At 40.7% G+C, this 20,118-nt stretch overlaps 2 long non-coding RNA genes across 2 annotated transcripts; one reads left to right on the top strand and one right to left on the bottom strand.

Moving 5' to 3' along the window:
* Positions 1-2,870: 2,870 nt before the first annotated feature.
* Positions 2,871-19,375, bottom strand: LOC119917241. The gene is made up of 2 exons (XR_005447244.1): positions 19,134-19,375; positions 2,871-3,430 (listed from the first exon to the last, which is right to left on the bottom strand). It is a non-coding gene; the product is annotated as an uncharacterized LOC119917241 (long non-coding RNA).
* Positions 19,376-19,382: 7 nt separating this feature from the next.
* On the top strand, positions 19,383-20,118 carry LOC119917242. The gene is made up of 2 exons (XR_005447245.1): positions 19,383-19,563; positions 19,797-20,118. It is a non-coding gene; the product is annotated as an uncharacterized LOC119917242 (long non-coding RNA).

Genomic DNA, 20,118 nt, shown 5'->3' with positions numbered 1-20,118 from the left:
AGGCCATGCTTTGTACTCCTCAGTACAGATGGAAGTGAAACAATATTACATTAGTATTTTGGTAGTGATCAAAAGGAGATCACATCCAGGCAGCCTAAATGTGGGATTTGGTTAAAGACAGAGTTCAGAGATACAGTAGCTTTGGGGAACTGTTGTTCCCACTTTCCCAGAATCAAAAACTACTAAGCGCCTTAGGACAGACCTTCTTTTAATATATTTGGTGTAGTCTGAAGTTACTTCAAACAGCAGTATTGGAGTATCTTGGCTCAGTTATTGAGTCTATGGGATCAAGTAACATAATCATGATCCCATAGGCATTCCAGGAAGTGAGTGAAACTAACCCAGTAAACCATGGGGGGCCAGAGGGCGCCTTTTTCCAAGCTTTGTCTGAGGGGAGGCCCACAGTCTCAGACTCTGAAAACCCCTGATCTACTCCATGTCCTGTCGCTCTCAGAAAACTAAGCTGTCCTGTTTGCTAAAGGAAAATGGAGGAAACTGACAAACTGCCATCATCTGAGAAGTAGTGTGAGGAAGCATTTTGGATTTGACACCATAGATGGAGCATCATGGAAAAAGGTTGTTTGCTGACTTCGAAAAAGGCAACTGCCTAAGAATAACGTTAGCTTGTGCAGGCCGGACAGCTGAGGCACCACGACTGAATGGACCAATTTCACTTTTGAGTAGGATTGGGCTTCATGGGTTACATCTGAATGACAGCCCCAACATATACATAATAATGCTGTATTGTACTCTATACTTACGGGATGTTAAATATCTTGTGCTTTCTGTGCTTCCTGCTTTTTAATGTATGAGTTTTGCAATCTAGTTCAGAATTTTGAATTGCTCAAGCATCCTTTTCAGATGAATATGTGCTCACACTGTAGAAATTGTCTGTGCTTGCAAGCTTTAGGTCATGTGTTCACGGGTGTGTGTCTCCAATTTGGCACTTTTTTCCCTGCATTGTTGCCCAACAACAGATGGTGTCTCCATGTGCTTCCTATCCTCATCTTCCATTTCCTCCCAGCATGTTCTGCAGCACGCCACTGTGCCTTTTTTAAAGAGAGATGTCACAATATTCTCCTCTCTCGTCCTTGAGGGGAGATCATGAGAGTTCAGACACTGCTGGAGACTGGCAATCACCAAAACTCACTGATTTTTCACAACAGTATGTCTAAAGGCCATATCTGTAACATAGCGGAGTGCACCACAGAGGCACTTTCTGTTTTTGACAAGAACTGATCGTTTCCTTTTGCCTCTCTGCATATATGCTGAAGATGACACTAAACTGGCGAAACATTTCAATCTTTTTCTGAATTTTCGGTCTCTTATCTCTAGGTCTAGCAACCAATCCCATTCAGTGGCTGTTTTCATAACAGGGATGGATTATTACACATTTGTATTTGTTTTTCATGAGTCTGAGCAGTTTAATGACATTTAAATTTTTTATGTTTAACCTGGACCCAGAATTGATTTCCCCTAAGATACTGTTTTACATTATGTATCTGCTTGTCTCATACTTAAATGAAAATGCTTATTAAAACTGTGGACATCTTTTTATTATAGCTAGTCCAAATCAAATATCTTTGTTATTGATGTCTATTGCTTTAAAGTTCCCCCAAAGTGTATAATATCTTTAGTATCTTTTGACACGTGGAATCATTGACAAGAATTTAAATTAAGCTTCTCTTGATTTAGATGATGCTTGGCCACAAAATATGTGCTTGTAATGATGGGCATAGCTGCAAAGCTTCCAAGTCAGATTACAAATCCATGTCAAAATAGACAGAATACAAATCTTCGGTTTTATACATGTCACGTAAAGAAACTACACACATCCTCAGGAGATTAAAAACACATCTAACGTCAGTGGGACTTCTGTTGTTCCTCAGTGCCCGTTAAAACGGTGGTTCTTGTTTCAACACAACCTAAACATGATGTTTGAATCATGCCATTGTTACAGCGAGCCGTAAATCTTGTGACATTTCACACATGAATTCAGTAACTCAAATGAAATAAGTTACAGCAGTTTTATCTTCATAGCCATGGCCTTTATTGACAACTAATAAATATTTATAACTATTAAACCTTACAGCCTATTAGAAAGTGAGAACCCCATAAACATTTATTTGGGGATTTAAAAAGCTTTTATACCTACATTATTACCAACAAATGATAAACACCAGCCAAAAGAGTTTTTTTACAACATGGCAGCTCAAACTTTCTTCTTATAAATGCTAACAACTGATTTATAAAACTTTAGTTATTAGTAAGCTAGCTGCAACTTATAAACCCTGAATGAACACACATTAAATTGGCCAGTCGGTGATGGCTTACAGTTTGACTTGAGCTGCATAGGGTTATATATTTTTCCATTGTTAGCTTGGTGGTGTGTCAGTCAGTTCCTAATGGACGACTTTACATTAACAGTGGTGAGGCTGTACTCTACATGGGTCATTGTGTGATCTTTCAAAGACACTGAGACAGATTTTCTGTATGAAAAATCCTCACTGCAGCCACAACAGTGTCACGGCCCTGCTTCAGTCTCGATGACAGGCCGAAACTGCGGTTAGTTTTGGTTTCGGGGGCTTTCCCTGCTTAATGCTCCAGCTGTGGCAGAAACTAACAAGTCAACTTCTGCTTTTTGCTGTACAGAAAACAGGAACTTTAAATACTTTTTCTTTGCCTGTTACTGGCCCAGTTTCTGACCCAGAAAACGTTCTGCAGCCAGAGAGACTGTGGCCTGACATACTGATTAGCATCACCATGCGCACACACACCTGTTCACAGTGGTATTAATACTTTACTATCTAGATAGATTTTGTTTTTTGTTTTTTTAGACACAGTGATGTACAATAACCAGTCTAGTTAAATATTTGTCACATCTCAATTTTATTCAACCTCGAGTTCAGTCAGACATACATCTTAGGTTGGTAATTGAACCTGTGCAGCAGTGTCCAACTGTAGGTGGTGTTACAATGGCTCCATCTTGTGGTAAGAGCATGCACTGCACACTGCACTTTTTTTATAGCGACAATACAAAATATCAAACCTGGTAATATGTTATACCTTAGATAATGTATGTGAAAAGTAAAGTAAGCACAATAAATCACAGAAAACCCCAGTGATACGTAAAAACAAACTGGATAATTGAAGCAGGGACAGGATACAGTAAATAGGAAAAGAATAACAGCAACATAAAATAAGAAAAATACAGTACATGCCATATAAAAATATAATCATTATATACATATAATATATGTCTTAAGTGGTTTGGGATTTCCTTTAAATAATGTTGCAAATCCTTTTAAGTCCTTCTGCGTGTCAATGGCGCCATGTCACGGGGTGCCGACTGAACATGAAACATCCAGATTGTATAAGTACACAGACTGACAACACCCAGTGTTTCTGCTTCCTTTGTACGTCTTTCCTCCTATTGAGAGAGAGAGAGAGAGAGACACACACACACACACTCACTCACTCACTTTATTTATTTAATCCTTCAATGTAGTTAAGTTGGTTTCTGTTTTTGAATGTCTTTGGATAAGTTGTGTACATGTAAATGGAGGACACATTTGCGTCAATATGGACAGTCTTAGAAAGAATAAATCACTGATCAGTCATTTGACTTATTCCATCATGTTTATCCCCATGCGTGTGAGTGTGTCCCTGTTCCAATGGGACAGCCATGACCGAGGTCGCTGGGTCAGGGAAACAAACCAATCAGAGATGTACCACTCCCTATTTCCTGACCCGAATGGCGAGCTTTCCCCAGCAGTTTAACTAAAGTAGTCAGAGGAACTGCACAAATCCTTTAGCTGATACTTTCATAGCTCTTTATTTACACAGGCTGGTGGCCACTTACGTGACGTTATTCAATTCAACACTGTTGAGGTCCTTTTTAAATGTCACTGTGAATGGAGAGACAATTTCGCAAGTGGAAAAAATGAAAGCAACTGTGGGCCTGCGGTAATGTACTGTAAATCTGTGTGTGGCCAGGCCGGTCTCTCTAAAGCTCCAACAGCACTTACTATGTTACATTTGGTTGTAATAACATTTAATAATTTGAGTAAAGACATTTGACTAATTTTGCAGGATATTAAGAAAAAGGACTAACTTCCACTGAGAGATGCATTGTTCAGTTTTACTTGTGTTGTTAATTGTGTATGAAATGTTTGTTCAACTGGAAGTTAACTGTGCTCGTTTTGGTGTTGCACCTATGAGTTTGAGACATGCATCCAGATGCTGAAACTAGTTCAAAGCAATTTCCAACTTGAAAATACCACCGGTTACCACATGACCCTAAGAGGGTTATAACCACATAAGTAGCGCAATTCTGCACTGAAATGTGAAGTGACACAAAAATAAAATGGAACATTCCTCCCCAGCTGCTGGTTGAGTTCCTGAGCCAGGCAGTGCAAACAGTCCCACTCCCGGCCACCAGGGGGAAGACGCCGAGAGTGTAGGATGTTTACACTTCCTGGAGCTCAGAGGTCAAAGGGCAACTTCACACTGCATGAAGTTAATTCATTTGAATGTCAAAAATTTTAAAACACATTTAAGACCCGAGAATCTCTTTGAAACAGAAGCCAGTGTGAAGTGGCACAGATAGTGGGTCTAGACAAAGGTTACCTTTACACCAAAATCTAATATTGAAATGTCTAAGTTCTGTTGTGCATATAACAGTCAGTTCAACCGAATTAGGGATAAAATATGTAAAAATTCCAATTGTGCCTCTCATGCACTGGTCCCCAACGTTTTTGCTCTCTGACCTTTAAAACAAATCAACTTCTACTTGCAACCATGTTTCCATGTATTTTCTCAATGCTGTGTGCACCACACATGAAATACCTAAAAAGCAGAAAGAATAGCAAGCTATCTGCATAGTGTGGGTTTTTTTGCTTTGTTTTGTTGGTTAACTTGACTTGGTAGCATTTTAACATTATGTCAGTATTACAACATGAATTCTTGGTATGACATTAGTAACATTAATGCCAAACAGGATCATCACTGAGAATACCCTAAGCCAACACACCTCTAGACCTAAATTTACATTTCTGAGACAGATTGTATCTTTATAAAATAAACTGATATGGAATGTAGCTACATGTAAACACTGTAGGAGCTGCAAATATACTGCTGCATCATACGCTGCTTGGTTTGACGGCCTCTTTCCCTGTAGAGGAGAGAGCCGAACTGTCCTATTTCCTGGGTTTTCCACCACCAAGGAAGGAACGCTGAGACTGTTTAGACAGAAACTGCAAGAAGCACAGCGTGTTTTCATTCATAGGATGATGAATGTGGGGGTGGGGGTGTCTGTAATATTAGAATGCTTCATTCCTTCCTTCCTTCCTTCCCTGTCTGTGGTCCTGTAGTGTATGTTACACCCACTTCCCTTCAGCTCTGACTGACGGGGGACGGGGCGGGGGGCTGACCTCCCTCACTTTCTCCTTCTTCCCATCTTGCTCCACTTTCTCCTGCTCCTCCCATTCCTCTCCCCTGTCCTCGTGTCTCAGGAGAGGATGAAGCCGCTCCCCTCCACTGGGAACTGAATGGCCTGAATGGAGACAGTCCTTTTTCCCTGGAATCCCACTCCTTTTCCTCCGTACAGTTTTTCTGTGATTTATGTTTTTTTTTTGCTTGGTCCCATTTGTTTGAGGCAATGAATGTCACTTGGACTTGTTACAAGCTGCAAAGGTTGGAAAGCACTTACTTAAACCAAATATTTTCAATTAACATTTGCATGACTGCAATGCATTTCACTATACACAAACAACTATGTAAAGTTACTAGTGTTAGGAGCCAATATAAGCCCTTGAAGTTCAAAGTAGTGTTTTCTGAGTAAATGTAAGCATCAGTTGCCATTTGTTTGCAACAGAGTGACCTAGTGGTTAGAGGCTGACTTTTAAAGAAATACTTTACTGGGTTACTACAGCGCACGTTTCATTGTTTTAGCTTGTGCCAGTGGTTGTATCGGTTATGATGATATTGTACTCACCAGTGGCTTAATTCAGAGCATTTAATATTACTTCACACTGCTGAGTTTTGGTTTTAAAACGGAGACCTTTTGCTACGTTTGCACCTCCTGTCCAGACTAAAACGGCGAAAACAAAGAGCTAAAACGGAGAGTATTTACTTTGCGACAACTCCCAGTCTGTTTTCCGTCACCACAGTCACTTCGTACTTCCGTGTTATTTTCAGTATCAGTTCCAGCTTGTTGTTGGTCCTCTGTCGGTATCTCTGGTGTGTCTGTATTACTTTCTTTTTTTGCCAAATCTTCTGCAACTGTGGAGTAGGCCGTCTTCTTCATGTTTACACCAGCACACGCATGCCCGTGCATGTGAATAGCCTGGTGATGCGTGTTTTCAGTCCTTTTAGTATAGACAGAGATCAATTCTGATACGCAGCTAAAACGCTGGTGTGGACGGAGATTGTTTTCGTTTGAAAACTCCACAAATTAGTGTGGATGTGGCCTAATACAAGAAAATGACTGTGGGGGGGGGGGGAACCACAAAAGCAGCAGAGACTTTTAGCCGCTCAATTCTACGGAAGCCCTAAGCGGCCATCGATTCATATCTTTATTTTACTCCGTTTTCCCGTGATAACAGGATAATTATCCCGTGATCTTGAGATGACGACTGTTGTTTTCTCATGATCTCGAGATAACTGAACAGTAGTTTAACACGTTTCTTAATGGTAATTTCAAGGTGCTTTCGGTGCCACTGATTAGCTCAGTTGGTAAGGCACAGGAGTCATAGTTTTAAGATTACGAGTTTGTTCCTCGTGGAAGACTAATTTAAAAAATATATATTTTTCGTTTTCTCCAACAAAGCTGTTATGAAGGTGACTGACTCACATGCTCACAATTACGCACGTGCTGGAATGTGCGCATCCCAGCGATTGGTCCACATTCATCAACCTATGGACTTTTCATTTCCCCATCATTCCCAGGCAGAGGTGATTCATCCACTTCTCTTTTAGGGGAATCCATTTAACTACACATTTCCGGACAAATATTTCAGAACCTTTGAAATAGCCATCGGGAAATATGTGATTGGATTGCGCAGAATCTCTTCATAACAACTTTGTTGAAGAGTATGATTAAAAAACATAACGAAGAACATAAAACTTTGCAGAGAGCAAGGGTTTAATTGGAATGCAAGTCCAGTGTTCTACCAACTGAGCTAACTACTGATTCAGCAAACTACCACAAAATTATCAGAAAGAAACGAGATCACATGATAATTATCCCGTTATGGTGGGAAGACGGAGTAATAAAAATATTTGAATCAATGGCCATTTAGGGCTTCCGTACTATTCAACTCTTTTAAGAAGTATTGAATTAAGTGTAGTGTTTGTGTTATCAATATGAGGTAGGCACATTGCTGTACTTTGAACTCCGACTTTATTCAACATCTTCCTGCTTACATCGTATCGTGTCGTAATATGGCCAGCCTGTAGGACACACCTATAGATCACCATTACCACAATGTTAGCCAGCTTCACTACTCTAGTCCAGCAGATGGCGACAGCGTGACAAAAAGGTGCGGCCACTGGGAAGACGTAGGTAATAAACTGTATTTTTTTTATTAACCAAATCATTGAAGAATTATTCATGTAACCATTCTTTGAATCAGCTATCACTATACTTACACATCTGTCGGGTCAGTTCACTTCATACACATCATGTGACGGCAGACAGCTGGTGAAGTGAAGAGATGGTACTAGCAGTTGGCTGCTGCAAACATCCGACTGAAAGCCCCAGAACCTAACACCAGCTTCCAGTCAAGGATGTTTACAGTAGCCCTGACTGCCAACTGGCCTGGAGAGGATACAGCACCTATGAACGCACAGACACACACACACACACACACACACACACTCCACGCGCACATGGAGTCCTGCACTACACTGCAAAAAACAGTCCATCCGAACATTTAAGTAAAGATGTCTAGCAATGATGTGAGATAATTCCACCTGTTCAAATAGGAAACAGCACTCAATAATTAAAAAGTCTAAATTACATTTCACCTGTTGTCAACGGTCAATTGTAAATGTAAATGCTCTGTATTTGCATAGCGCCTCTCTAGTCTTTGACCACTCAAAGCACTTTTACACTACATCTGCATTCACCATTCACACACTGAGCCTAAGTGCTCAAACAGAAACTAACATTCACACATTCATACACTGGTGGAACAGCCGCCACCTGGCAACACGCTCTACCTCCTGAGCCACAGCTGCCCCTAATGATCACAGAGTACTATACAAGAATGGTTGCACACAAAGTATTGACATGAGAGCAGAGAATTACAGAACTGGGGGGGAAAAAAAGTAAAAAAAAAAAAAACGATGTCCCACTGCCAACTTGGACTCAAAGAAAACACTGGTGACTTTCCTCCACAGCTGACACCTCCTGTCTTTGTCACTTCTACACTTTCTGCTCTCTATTTTTATTCTCAAACTTGCAGAGGCCCGCTTCTTGCTTGAGATCCATAATCCATCATCGCACAAAAGTACAGGATGACTAAAACTATACAGACGCTGTCTTTTACAAATCGGACGTACTGCGCTGTGTGTTTCAATGTAAGGCACCACATTACATTTTACCCCCCCCCCCCCCCCCCCTTCTTTTTCTCCCTTATTTTTTCTATTTAAAGTAATTCTTTTTATCTTGCCTTGAGTTTTTAGGAGAGGACTCTGTGTAAGCTTTTAGCTTCCCACCTCTTTCCTTACATCCTTAAAACAAGGATGTAAAAGAAGCCTCGACAGCACTGTTCACATAAACTTCACTACACTGGAGAGCGGCCTTCATTCTTTCTCTTTTACAGTACAGACTTGGTGCTGAGCACTGACCAGCAATGTTAATGGTTTCTGCTTTGTTTTCTTTCCCTGGCTTTGTTGTCCAGTAAGCATTCTATCAGCATGTGACATTCCACATCCTTAACTCCCAACCTACACACACATATTTACCATGTAAACACAACTCAGCCTTTCTGTTTAGCCATCATATGCACTCCCACAGCTCAGCACACACACACACACACACACACCCCTCTAATTACTATTTCACACACAAATTAATGTGAAGGATTCCCATAGTGCCCTTCCTGACCCTGCACCCCCAACCCAAACACTCACTTCCTGTTTCTTCTTCCGCTCTCCCTCCATTTCTCATCACATGGACACACACAGAATTTGCATTGCCCATATATCGGTTTTATAATACAACCTCTCCTTCACACACCTTTGGCTGCCATGCATGGGCCCCACAAGTGAGCCTTTTTTGTGTGTGTGTGTGTGTGTGTGTGGCTGAGAGAAAGCGAGCGTGTATGTATGCGATAGAGTTGGAGAGAGAAAGAGCAAGAGAGCATGTAATCACATGTGTGTCCTGTGCTGAGATAAAGACAGGAATGCCGTTTCTCCCCTGGGTTCCCTCCCCGTACTTCACATACAAAGAACTGAAGTATCGAGCTACTGTAAAGAAAGCAAGGCTTTTTTTTTTGTTGTTTTTATTACAAACCTGTACTAAAACTGAATTAAATTTGAACTGCAAAGCCTCTCGGAGATCCTGACATTTGCTACTACACAGGACTGAATGTGCCTGTTCTACTGACGCCGAATGACTGTGTGGAATCCCGGATAGGAAGGTGAGTGAGAGCATTCAGAATGCTCCGTAGAGATGTCTCCAGCTGCTCCTAAGTATCAGTATCAGGGCTGATCCAGGCATATTTTAAAAGATCAGTATCAAAATGGTTCTTCACTTTGCCCACCACTGACATCACTAACGTTGTTCAGTCCATGAGGAGCTCAACGGCACGCCAAACCTAAACTTGCCTGTTGTCAGATTTGTGTGCTCTCTGCAAGCCGGTGTCTGAATTCAGCCAAAGCACCTTTGTAAGGAAAGAAGCTCCTCTCTTTAGCACCACTGCACAAGTAAGAGTGGGTCCCACAACTCCAACAGAGTGATATGTTTGCTCTCTGACCGCATCACACCAGTTTCTGGAGTCGCATTCTTCCAGTGAAACTTTAATATCATATCATATCAATAATTTAAGCTTATAATAATAGATAGTAAAATAATAGTATTGACCCAGCAACCTCAGTATTTGAATCAAGTAGCTTGTGATAAATATGGTTTGCCAAATGTAGAAGTCTACAGCAGGCATTTGTCTAAGATCTTTGCACATCACCAGGCAGCAGTTCAGCACTTCGTGCTTCAACAGCTTCTTGCACACCAAAGACGGAACTCTGTTCCAAAATGAACATTGAACTGATGAAATCAGTGATTAACAAGATCAAAGGCGAGGCAATGGCACGAGTTTTGCATTGTTCCTCAACCTACCCACTCCACGTCGTATTCTGTCTGATCCGAGTCATCGGCAGAGGTTGAGGTCGTCTGTAACAACAAAGCTGTCAGATAAAGGTGAATACGAGCAACGGAAAATAGTCTTTTTCAACGCTCAACAAAAATGCTGTGTTCTTGTAAACAAGTTATGAGACTGAGTCTACAATCATGCTAGCGGCCCTGTGAGACTGTAATTATGCACAGTGGTGCAGACAGAGCCAGGCTAGCCGTTCCCCCCCCCCTCCCGTTTCCAGTCTCTGTGCTAAGCTAAGCTCACCGGATGCTGGCTGTGGCCGTACATTTAACAGACAGACATGAGAGCAGTATCTGCTCATCTAAACCCGCCGCCATAAAGTAAATAAGCGCAATTCCCAAAATGTCAAAGTACAAACACACGATCAGTGAAACTCGCCATGATCTCATTGCCTTGCCAACAGCGGGTACTTTGGCATTTCTTTGAATGATTACGAAAGCAAAAGATCATCATTGCTGCTGGAGCTTGGAGGTTCCTTTGCTGATGGGTTGTGCAAAAAGAAAACAAAAGAGAGAGCGTTTCTCTCACCTTTTGGAAAACGCTCCCCAGAGTGGATACATCTGAAAATACAAATGTTATGTTTAAAAAGGACAAGTGAGTAAGATTTAGGGGCATATTGGCAAAAATGGAATAATATTCATATCTTTTCTTTAGTGTATAAGAATTGTTGTGTTTTTTTTGTTACCTTGGAATGGGCCTCTTCCACTGAGTCAGCCATGAACGCCAGAACGGACAAACCAAACACTGACTGTTTGGCCGTAGGTTCTGTTGGTTGGCAATCTGCAACCTCACCGCTAGTGAGGAGTGTGGAAGGTAAACAAAGCTTCTGGAAAATGATGGCACGACTGCTTTACTGTTGTGAGCATCTTTATGAAAACAAGGGAAACTTAAAACTGTGGACGCACAGTTTCAAATTTTAGTCAGCTTAGTACAGAGGTCAAACGTTTAGTTTCAACGGTTCACCTCTTTCATATTTTAGTACTTCACGTCTGTGAATCAAATGGCCAAACTGCTTCCACTGTAGTACAAAGGGGCAGATGAAAGAAACCAACTGAAATTACAAACCTCTGCTATGCCCTAAGTAATCCTTGGAAGCCTTGAGAGAACTTGACTCTTGGTCCTGTATTGTCTGAATGCTCTTAACTCCAGGCAGTCTATTGTAAATAAGCCTAATGGATGGTTTGACAATGCAGAGCAAAGATAATGCTCCAGGAATGCTACTTATTCAAAAATACATCTTATTTAGCTCTAATCATATGACTGTATGTTACTGCATTCACACTGTATCTCTATATAACTGTACATGTCTACACACTTCAGTGTCTTCTTGGAGAGTAACAAGATGCTCATGTGTGGACTTATGGGTACTACTCTCTCTCTGCTTCCCCCTCTCTCTCTCTCACTCAGGTCACTTGGGGAACAAAGCAAACTTTATCAGAACATTGCAATCCTGCATTCCCCAGATTCTTAGCGCTTGGCAACCAGTGAACACACAGAGTGAGGGAGAGAGAGAAGAAGGAGGGAGGCCAGAGGAAGATAGAAGAAAGAAGAGGAAGGCAGGAGGCAAGCAGATTTACACACTCATTTCTAGTCCTTACTCACGGTGTCTGCTACAGGTTTGAATCTAATCTACAGTGTTGCTTAACAGACTGGTGGTGCGTGTGAAAGAAAGAAAAAGAGTTTTTGTGTTTTCACTGTACAAAAAAAATCCTGCTGGGTGCTTGCAAATTCGTTCGCAAGAATTTTGGTGTGTGGGGGGGGAAAGCAAGTGTCAGTTGCCTTAATCCCGGGGTTTGTCAAAAAGCACACATGTGGTATCATTTACTACTAGAAGCTTTAAATCAACTTTCATAGGTAGACTAACTTTCTGGAGAAAAAGAGGAGGATAAATGTTTTGGCCTCCGTCACAAGCCACAAAACTATCATCTTTAAAAGACATACACATGGGCATGTATAGTGTATAGTTTGCTACTATTTGGAAATATGGCTGAATTTTTGGAGATTGAAATACGAGCAGCATAAATTCTTGCTGCTCTGTATTGTATGCTGTGAATGTCAGAGCCAAATGTGATTTTTTATTTTTTTTTTTTAAATCAAGGCTATTTAATTGGCCCTGTCTTATCAGCAGAAGCACATACCTGCTAGTGCATGACTAACGGGAACTTTTACGCAGTGCAGCCAGCAGCTCCCATTTCGATAAAATCTCAACTCTTGACACTGTCGCTGCCAAAACGAAGGTGGCATTTTAGTGTACAAAAAAACGTTTTGAATAACAGGTGAATAACTGACAATCAAAGCTGAAATGTGCCCAGTGAGTGCCTTCTACAAGAAAGACTTCACGAGTCAAAAAAATATTTGATAGTTTTTGGTATTTTTCTAAAAAAGCTGGGAACAGAATGATCAGTGCCATGTTATCGAACAGAGTTTAGCATGCCATTCAGCATGACAGGGTTCAAACTAAGTGTGTGGCCCCACAAATACATGCCTAAGATGTCAAATGTTGCTATATTCCAGCCAGGTGGCTGGAATATAACCTTTTATACATGAGAAAGGGACTGAAATGTAAGGAATGGTTCAACATATTCTGAAAATACTCATATTTGCTTACTTTCTCAAAGAGACAACAGGACTGAGAACACTCCTCCTGTCTGTGCATCAAGTACAGAACTCAGCCTAGCTTAGCATTAAGACTACAAGCAGGGGGAAACAGCTAGCCTGGACCTACCAGCACCTCTAATGCTCACTAATTAACACGTTATATCTTGTTTGTTAAACCTGTATGTTATGTGCTACCTGTAATCCCAGTAAAGCCACAAAATATAGAGACTTTACATTTCTGTTTGAGTCCGAATTAAACAAACGAGACACGATATGTTACTTAGTGAGCTTTAGAGGTGCTGGAAAGTGTAGTTTTTCCCCCCCACTTCATGCTGCGCATATCAGTTCTTCATCTTAAAGGTTCAGTGTGTACGTTTTACCAGCATCTAGTGGTGAGGGTTGTGTAAAAAATGGCTGAGTTGCAGCTCACTCCTCCCTTTCCAAGGGCGCAGGAGAAGCTACGCTGGCCGACACGCTCTGTCGGCTCTTGTGCTAAATAATAATAAATGTGTTGGCCTCCATTAGTCCAAATTTCACTTCTTTTCTTACTTCTAATAAACCAGTCGACTACTACTACTACTACTACTACGTACATATGTCGAAACATGTTCTGTAGAGCAGTTTGTCCGTTTAGGCTACTGTAGAAACATGGCGGCGCAACATGGTGATGTCCATGTAAGAGGACCTGCCATATATGTAGATAGAAATGGCTCATTCTAAGGTTAAAAATATAACCGTTCATTATGTAAGGTCTTTATACTCCACTGAAAACATAGTTATGGATATTATATTGCATTTCTGTTAATAGATCCTCAGAAATATTACACACTGGACTTTGAACTCTTCAAAAGAACGTAAGAGTATTTCTCAAACTATTCATTTCAAATCTAAAATCTCTTCCAACACAGTTATTCTCTCTGAAAGGTTAGTATAGAAAAGAAGCCTTTTGGCAGAAGACACAAAATTGGGTTTGTGATATGAAGCAGCAGGGTTAAGGAAAATGTAGTTTAGATTTTGAGAGACTAGTTCGAACAATGTCATCGGTGCAAAATAGAGGTTATCGGGGTCTGATCTGTGTACAGCTAAAATGCCAAGGTGACAGTGAATTCAATGGTAATATACTGTTGTTTAAAGTGCTACAGAGGAAACCTTTAAAGTATGGCAAGCACCGTGTCAGTGTGTTCTTTCATCCACTCAAGAGGCACTTCTCTTACATCACAAAAACACTAACACAATGAGCGAGCCACAGTGTGCCAGGTTAGCACCATTAATGGTACAGTATATCAAGGACCCAGGCACTTCAGACGACCTCTAGCTGTGTTATGTGCCAAAGTGAACCTTTGAAGTCCAGCAGCTTTTCTTGTCTTTAATCACCAAAGAGCTCAAAGTATAATGTGTTCTGTTGGCCATGATTCGCTGCTCATTTTCACTTTACAATCATTTTTTGTGTGACATTTTTGTGCATTGTCAGTTGATAGTTATTGTGAGGAGAGTTGTCCTGGATCTCCCGCTCTCAATGCTAATGATCCATTTCTTGCTATTCAAGAGCGCACACTTTGCACTTTTCCCAGAAAATAGCTACAAGACTTTGGATACTTACAACGGCAAAATGTTAGGCCATGGGTCTTTTTGCCCACACAGTCCCAGAAACTAAAGTAAGGAGGAGCATTTGATTCCAGCACAGTGGAACTATTAGTCAATAACTGTTAAATAAAAATAAATAGCCTTATGAAAACAATTTGCAAGTACAGTTACGCTCAACTACTCTTCCTGCCAAGTCTAAAGAGGAGTGAATCAACTACAATGCAAAGTGGGCAACTGCTCTGGGGCCCCAGACCCTAAGGAGGCACGAAAGGCATGTGTGGGACTATAAACTGAAATGAGGGCTTCAACATGACACATGCATTACTACCTAACCTTGAGGTTAAAATCTAGTTTTAAGGACTTGTAGCACTTGTGTTTGTCAAAAATGTTCAGTGTTGTAAACATCACCCACAGTTCTTGGTACTTTTGAGGGGCAGGAGCTACACAAGATTTCTCTCGTTGAAATGCCGAATGGTTTCCGAGTTCTTAAAATACTTCCCGGGTTCCTACAAAAGTTCCATCAGACGACTGTAAGTTAACAAGTCAGAAATGAAAAACTAAATCGCAGGGCCAGAAAGCTACAGGAAAGATCATGAGCACGTGGATACCATTCTTATCTGATCAACATTATTACACTGTCTCATTCGGGGCCCAGCCTCTACACGGCACACCACATCTGGCAGATGTATGAACTCTTCCAGAAACACACACAAACAAGCCTATATAAAGTACACACACCATCACCTCCACCAGGAGCTTGCTGACACTCCTGACTGCTAACTGAAATGTAATTGGTGACTCAGTACCTGGATTCCTGAAGAGACAATCTGAATCACCACTCCATTAGTTACTGCTCAGCTTAGTGGATTTTACATTTACAGGCTCCCTGCCATGGATCTGGTGTCAAATGATTTTCCACAACATTATTACATCTCTCAGATACTTTAAGTACTTCACCACACTGAGATTGATATACCGTATAGCATAATCTGTGCCCTTGACTTCATAATTAGATTGCAATTTAACTTCTAATCTTCATTAACAACACTTGCGACTGGCTAAACCTTTTGCATTAGTGTGTGTGTGTGGGCCTGTGTGTGTGTGTGTGCGAGTGTGTAGCTGACGTTTTCCTACAAGTTTCCATTCTTTATCTGATAGCACAGATCCTGCCCTTTCTTTAACGCCCGCCCTTCCTCCTTGGTTCAGCTCTCTCTCTCACTCTCTCTCTCTCTCACACACACACACACACACACGAGTTGACCTTGTATATCAGTCTCTGTCAGCAGTTTAACGGACCGGCGGATATTCCGATCAGGGTCCTGAATACTAACAAAGCTGTCCGCCCGTGAAACCAGAACTCTGATTATTAACAATGTTGACTCCTAAAGGACAAAAACGGCGGGTTAATGTTCCTCGACACCCTCGGGTGCAGAGTACCAGGGGCTTGCAGGAAACTATGTTTAGCAATGATGTTGGAAAAGTTGATAATAAACCCCTGGTCTTTCTCAATGAATGTCTAGCACCTGCTAACACATACTCTGTGTAGGTTTACACACCTACTGCACACACAGTATAGTTAAGGTATTTATACTTAGTTCATTCTACTCATTATTCTTCTGATAAATGTCAACTACGCTAGGCTAACTGACTCTAGCTCTGTATTTTACACACAGATATAAGAGCGGTATAAATGTTCTTTTCAAGTCTTGTAAAGACAGCCAATAAGCATTTTACCCAAGAAGAGCTCCGTTTTAAGTTTTCTATCTTTCCTGTTTTAAGTTACCATTAAAACCTCATTACGTGGGAATTCTGTTATTGTGCCTCAGTAACACAAAGCAACACAAAGTAACAACCTAGTTACACCAATGGTATTCCACTGAATAACCAGGTTGTTGGCCAGAAAGTAAAACATTAAGTAAGCTGATGGGAGACAACATATAATATTATTATTATTATTATTATTATATGAATGTGGCTTGAAAGGATAAAATTATGGAAACCATTAGAACCAAGCTCTGAGACTGTATAGCCAAATCAGGATGCCTCATTTAAATGTCTTTATAGATGCATTGTGTTGGTTCTTTTTGTTTCAGCTTGGCTCCATATTACTGCATTCAATTTCTTTATATTATATTTTATCTATTTTATGGAATAAATAGATCCATTAAAATAGAATGGTCTTAGCCTTCCTCCCTTTTTGAGCTTGACCCTAGATCCCTGCCCTGCAATGTATTGCGGGATGGGCCGAGAATTCAGGAAGTCACTCCTGTTGTCTCCATGGCAACCCTGAGGTCAGCCCGGCGAGGCCGGAGACCCCTCCTCAAACACAAAGAGCCAAGAGGCCTGGATCAACACAAACAACCCGGCTTACACACACACACACACACACACCCCATCTATCTAAAGGACTTCCTGTGTAACCTCTGCAGCAACAACACAGACTCAGAATGCAGTGATGCCTGCTGTACATTCAAGTTAAAGGACTGAAGACTGTGGTTAACACATTGAAGCCCGAATCATCCCACTGAGTAATTGGCTCTGCTGTTACATGCCAAAAACTTGACACTAAGTAGCACAGTAAACTAGCATTTTGTGAAAAGGGAGAAAATGAGAACATTCAGTGGCACATTCAACTAATCTTAAATGATAAAGTAGTGGCTAATTTATACAGGGTTGTGTATGAGATGGAAATAGGATACAGATATAATGTACTATACTATAATGAACTTTTTCCACAGGAAGTGACTGTGGTGTGCAAAAGGGAAATGTAAACAGATCAAAATCACATGATTTTGAGTGAATACTTGCTCGATGTCCACATATAAACTTGTCTACATGACCTGAACGGAGTTTAAGAGATTTCAGATTCGGAGAACGTTTCCTGCTTCCACACAACAACGTGTTAGCATGGAGCACCACAGATAATGATCCACCAGGAAAACAGGGATGTTTTTCAAATCTATATTCTCCCCAATTACAAGGTACATTGACGAAGCAGTGCTAATGTCCTAAAAAACTTCCTTTTTTTTTTTTTTAAAGGGATTTTTTGAATGATTTCGGGTTCTGCCTTGCCCTTTTGGAATGATCCTCACACTTTTTTCTCAGTGTCTCCCACATACTCTTTGTGCCTGGGAACCAAGTCGACGATCATCCCAAGGGAGGACAGAGACGGATGAACAGGCAGGGCTGCGAGGGTCACTTTCATATACTACCCGCTACAGATTACTGATTATATACTTAAAATGTACTTTAAGAAGTTGACAACTCAGTGATCTGGTAATAAATGGCGGCACGGTTGAATTATAGCCTCTGGTTGGTGACTGTCATGAGCCAAAACAGCCAACACCAACATGAAGTAAAATCACTTATTAATATATTATCCTAGAGGACCTTAACCTTCAATGCACCAAGTTAAGATGGGTTTCTCCTCCTCCACTAATCTAATGATTTCTCAAAATTTAAAAAGACCCTTTCTATTAATGTGTGATCTGATTACTACACATTATTTTGGGAGTAGCCTACTTGAACTTTTACAGAAGAGTACAATTCAGAACTGTGCCATAAATAGATAATATCATATTATATAAAATATCTGTCTCCATAATCAATATGTATTTATTTTAAATGTGGTAACTCATCTGTTCATCTCAAAAATGGCTCAATGTAATCTCATTACTTGACATCTTTCCCTTAGTCGGACTATATTTAGGCTGCTGCTAATGTTCCACTTAAAATCGCTTTTCTCTAAAATCAGTCAGGCATCCCATCATTTACAGTTGGCTTGTTCAGTAGATTTTTAAACACTGAAATGTATTTTAGACAGTGGAAATGTGAGCTGATGATATGCATTTGTTAAAAGTATGTTTGGGCCACTCATGCAGAATTAAGCAGTCATCTGACAGCACAGGCTATTTTTAATATTCTGAAATGGACTAATAGGCCTCCACTGTCTGAAATATATTTTTTTTTACCAAAATGGAGTGAGCACTTCAGGTTCTTCTTTAGCAGTTATTATATACTTTGCAGTAGGCTACAACACTTTTGACTGACATCGCAATTAATTAAAGCACCCAGCCTGAGCTCAACTGCGGAGTGAAATAGAGTGACTAGCGGCTAAGTTATACAATACGTTTTCGGGTTAAAGATGCAAAACTCCAAATCGAAAACCTCACTTCATAAGTTGTTGTTTTTTTCCTTTCTTTTTTTTAAATTGTCAGCATAGTTATATACCAGATAAAGCCAGGGCAAGGGCATTTAAAGATTCGAATGATAATTCACTCAGCGGCACAGTTGCCCTTAAAATCCTTCCCTGGTTCTCACATCGCTTGACCGCCCTCATTTGCGTTACGTTCGTTTGCGGATGTAAAATGTGAGAAAAACAGACACTGACATTTACAGTTCTTTTGATATTGGATCGATGCCGAATTTAGGACCGGTATGTTTTAATTTATGAAAGATGTCGATGGCTGTTTTGCAATGTATGCAAGTGTACTGAAAGCTGTGGTAACTCAAACTTCATTAGTTTCTGATCGGAGTTTGGTAACGTAGTAAACCGGAGGTAAGTTAACTCACCATGAGCACTTCCCTGCTGACAGCGGTTGCAGACAGCGGATCAGCTTTGCTGCTCTTTGTATTTCAGGATAATTTTAAATAGCAGCGACCATTCCTTGCGACATACAGTGACATAAAATAAACAGTGTCAGAAAACAAATTCAGTCCGATGTGAAAGCCGGTCACTTGTCCTCAGCGATTCCAACGGCGCATGGATGAACTTGGTGATGACAAACACTTTTTAGAGTTCGAATCGGAAGATTTCATACCTTTTATTTTATTTTCTTTTAGTCTCCGGCGCCTACTTTCCTCTGTCCCAGTCGAGACTGTCCGCTGCTAACTCTGGAGTTTTTGTAGGAAGAAAACAGGAGGGAGTCCGGCCCCCTTTTTCAGTGACCGGTGTAAGTTCTGTTATCTCACAGTCTTTCCCCACAACAAAACTCCGTTTCCGGTAAGTATTTTCGGAATAAAATGCTACATTAATAAAATAATATACACCATAGAAAGTACGTATTTATACTTTACATACTACATACTTTACCGTGTTTAAATAAGCCCAGTATCTCCCTACCTTTGGTAAATATCACATGGCGAAATGTGTATCGTAACATGAATGCTTTTGATATGAAAGCAATTACATTACTTCCGGTATCATGTTTTCTACTTGTGTTTAACTTGACGCAGATTCCAGTCTGACCAATAGCCACGAAGCTGTAGGACAGTGGAGCACAACATCCATGCAGCGGGGGCCAAATCCCACCTTGCAGATTCAGAGGCTGTAATACACACAAACACACAGAAAGGGACAATACTTCCATATGTTAGCCTAATGAGGCCATCCCATAGACCGTTTGGTCCCAATTTTAACCCTCAAAGCTAATTCATACAATATATATTGAACATTTAAGAACATGTCATCTGCAGTGTAGCCCTACACAGAAATCTGTGCATTTGCCAACCCACTGTATTGCTTTGTTTAGAAATAAACAAGAACAATAAAAACCCA

The sequence above is a fragment of the Micropterus salmoides genome, unplaced genomic scaffold (assembly GCF_014851395.1).
Source record: "Micropterus salmoides isolate LMB-PRFRI ecotype aquatic unplaced genomic scaffold, ASM1485139v1 Ms_hic_scaffold_22, whole genome shotgun sequence".
Classification (NCBI taxonomy): Eukaryota; Metazoa; Chordata; class Actinopteri; order Centrarchiformes; family Centrarchidae; genus Micropterus; species Micropterus salmoides.
The sequence above is the reverse complement of the archived record's forward strand: the minus strand, read 5'-3'. Positions and strand labels throughout refer to the sequence as shown.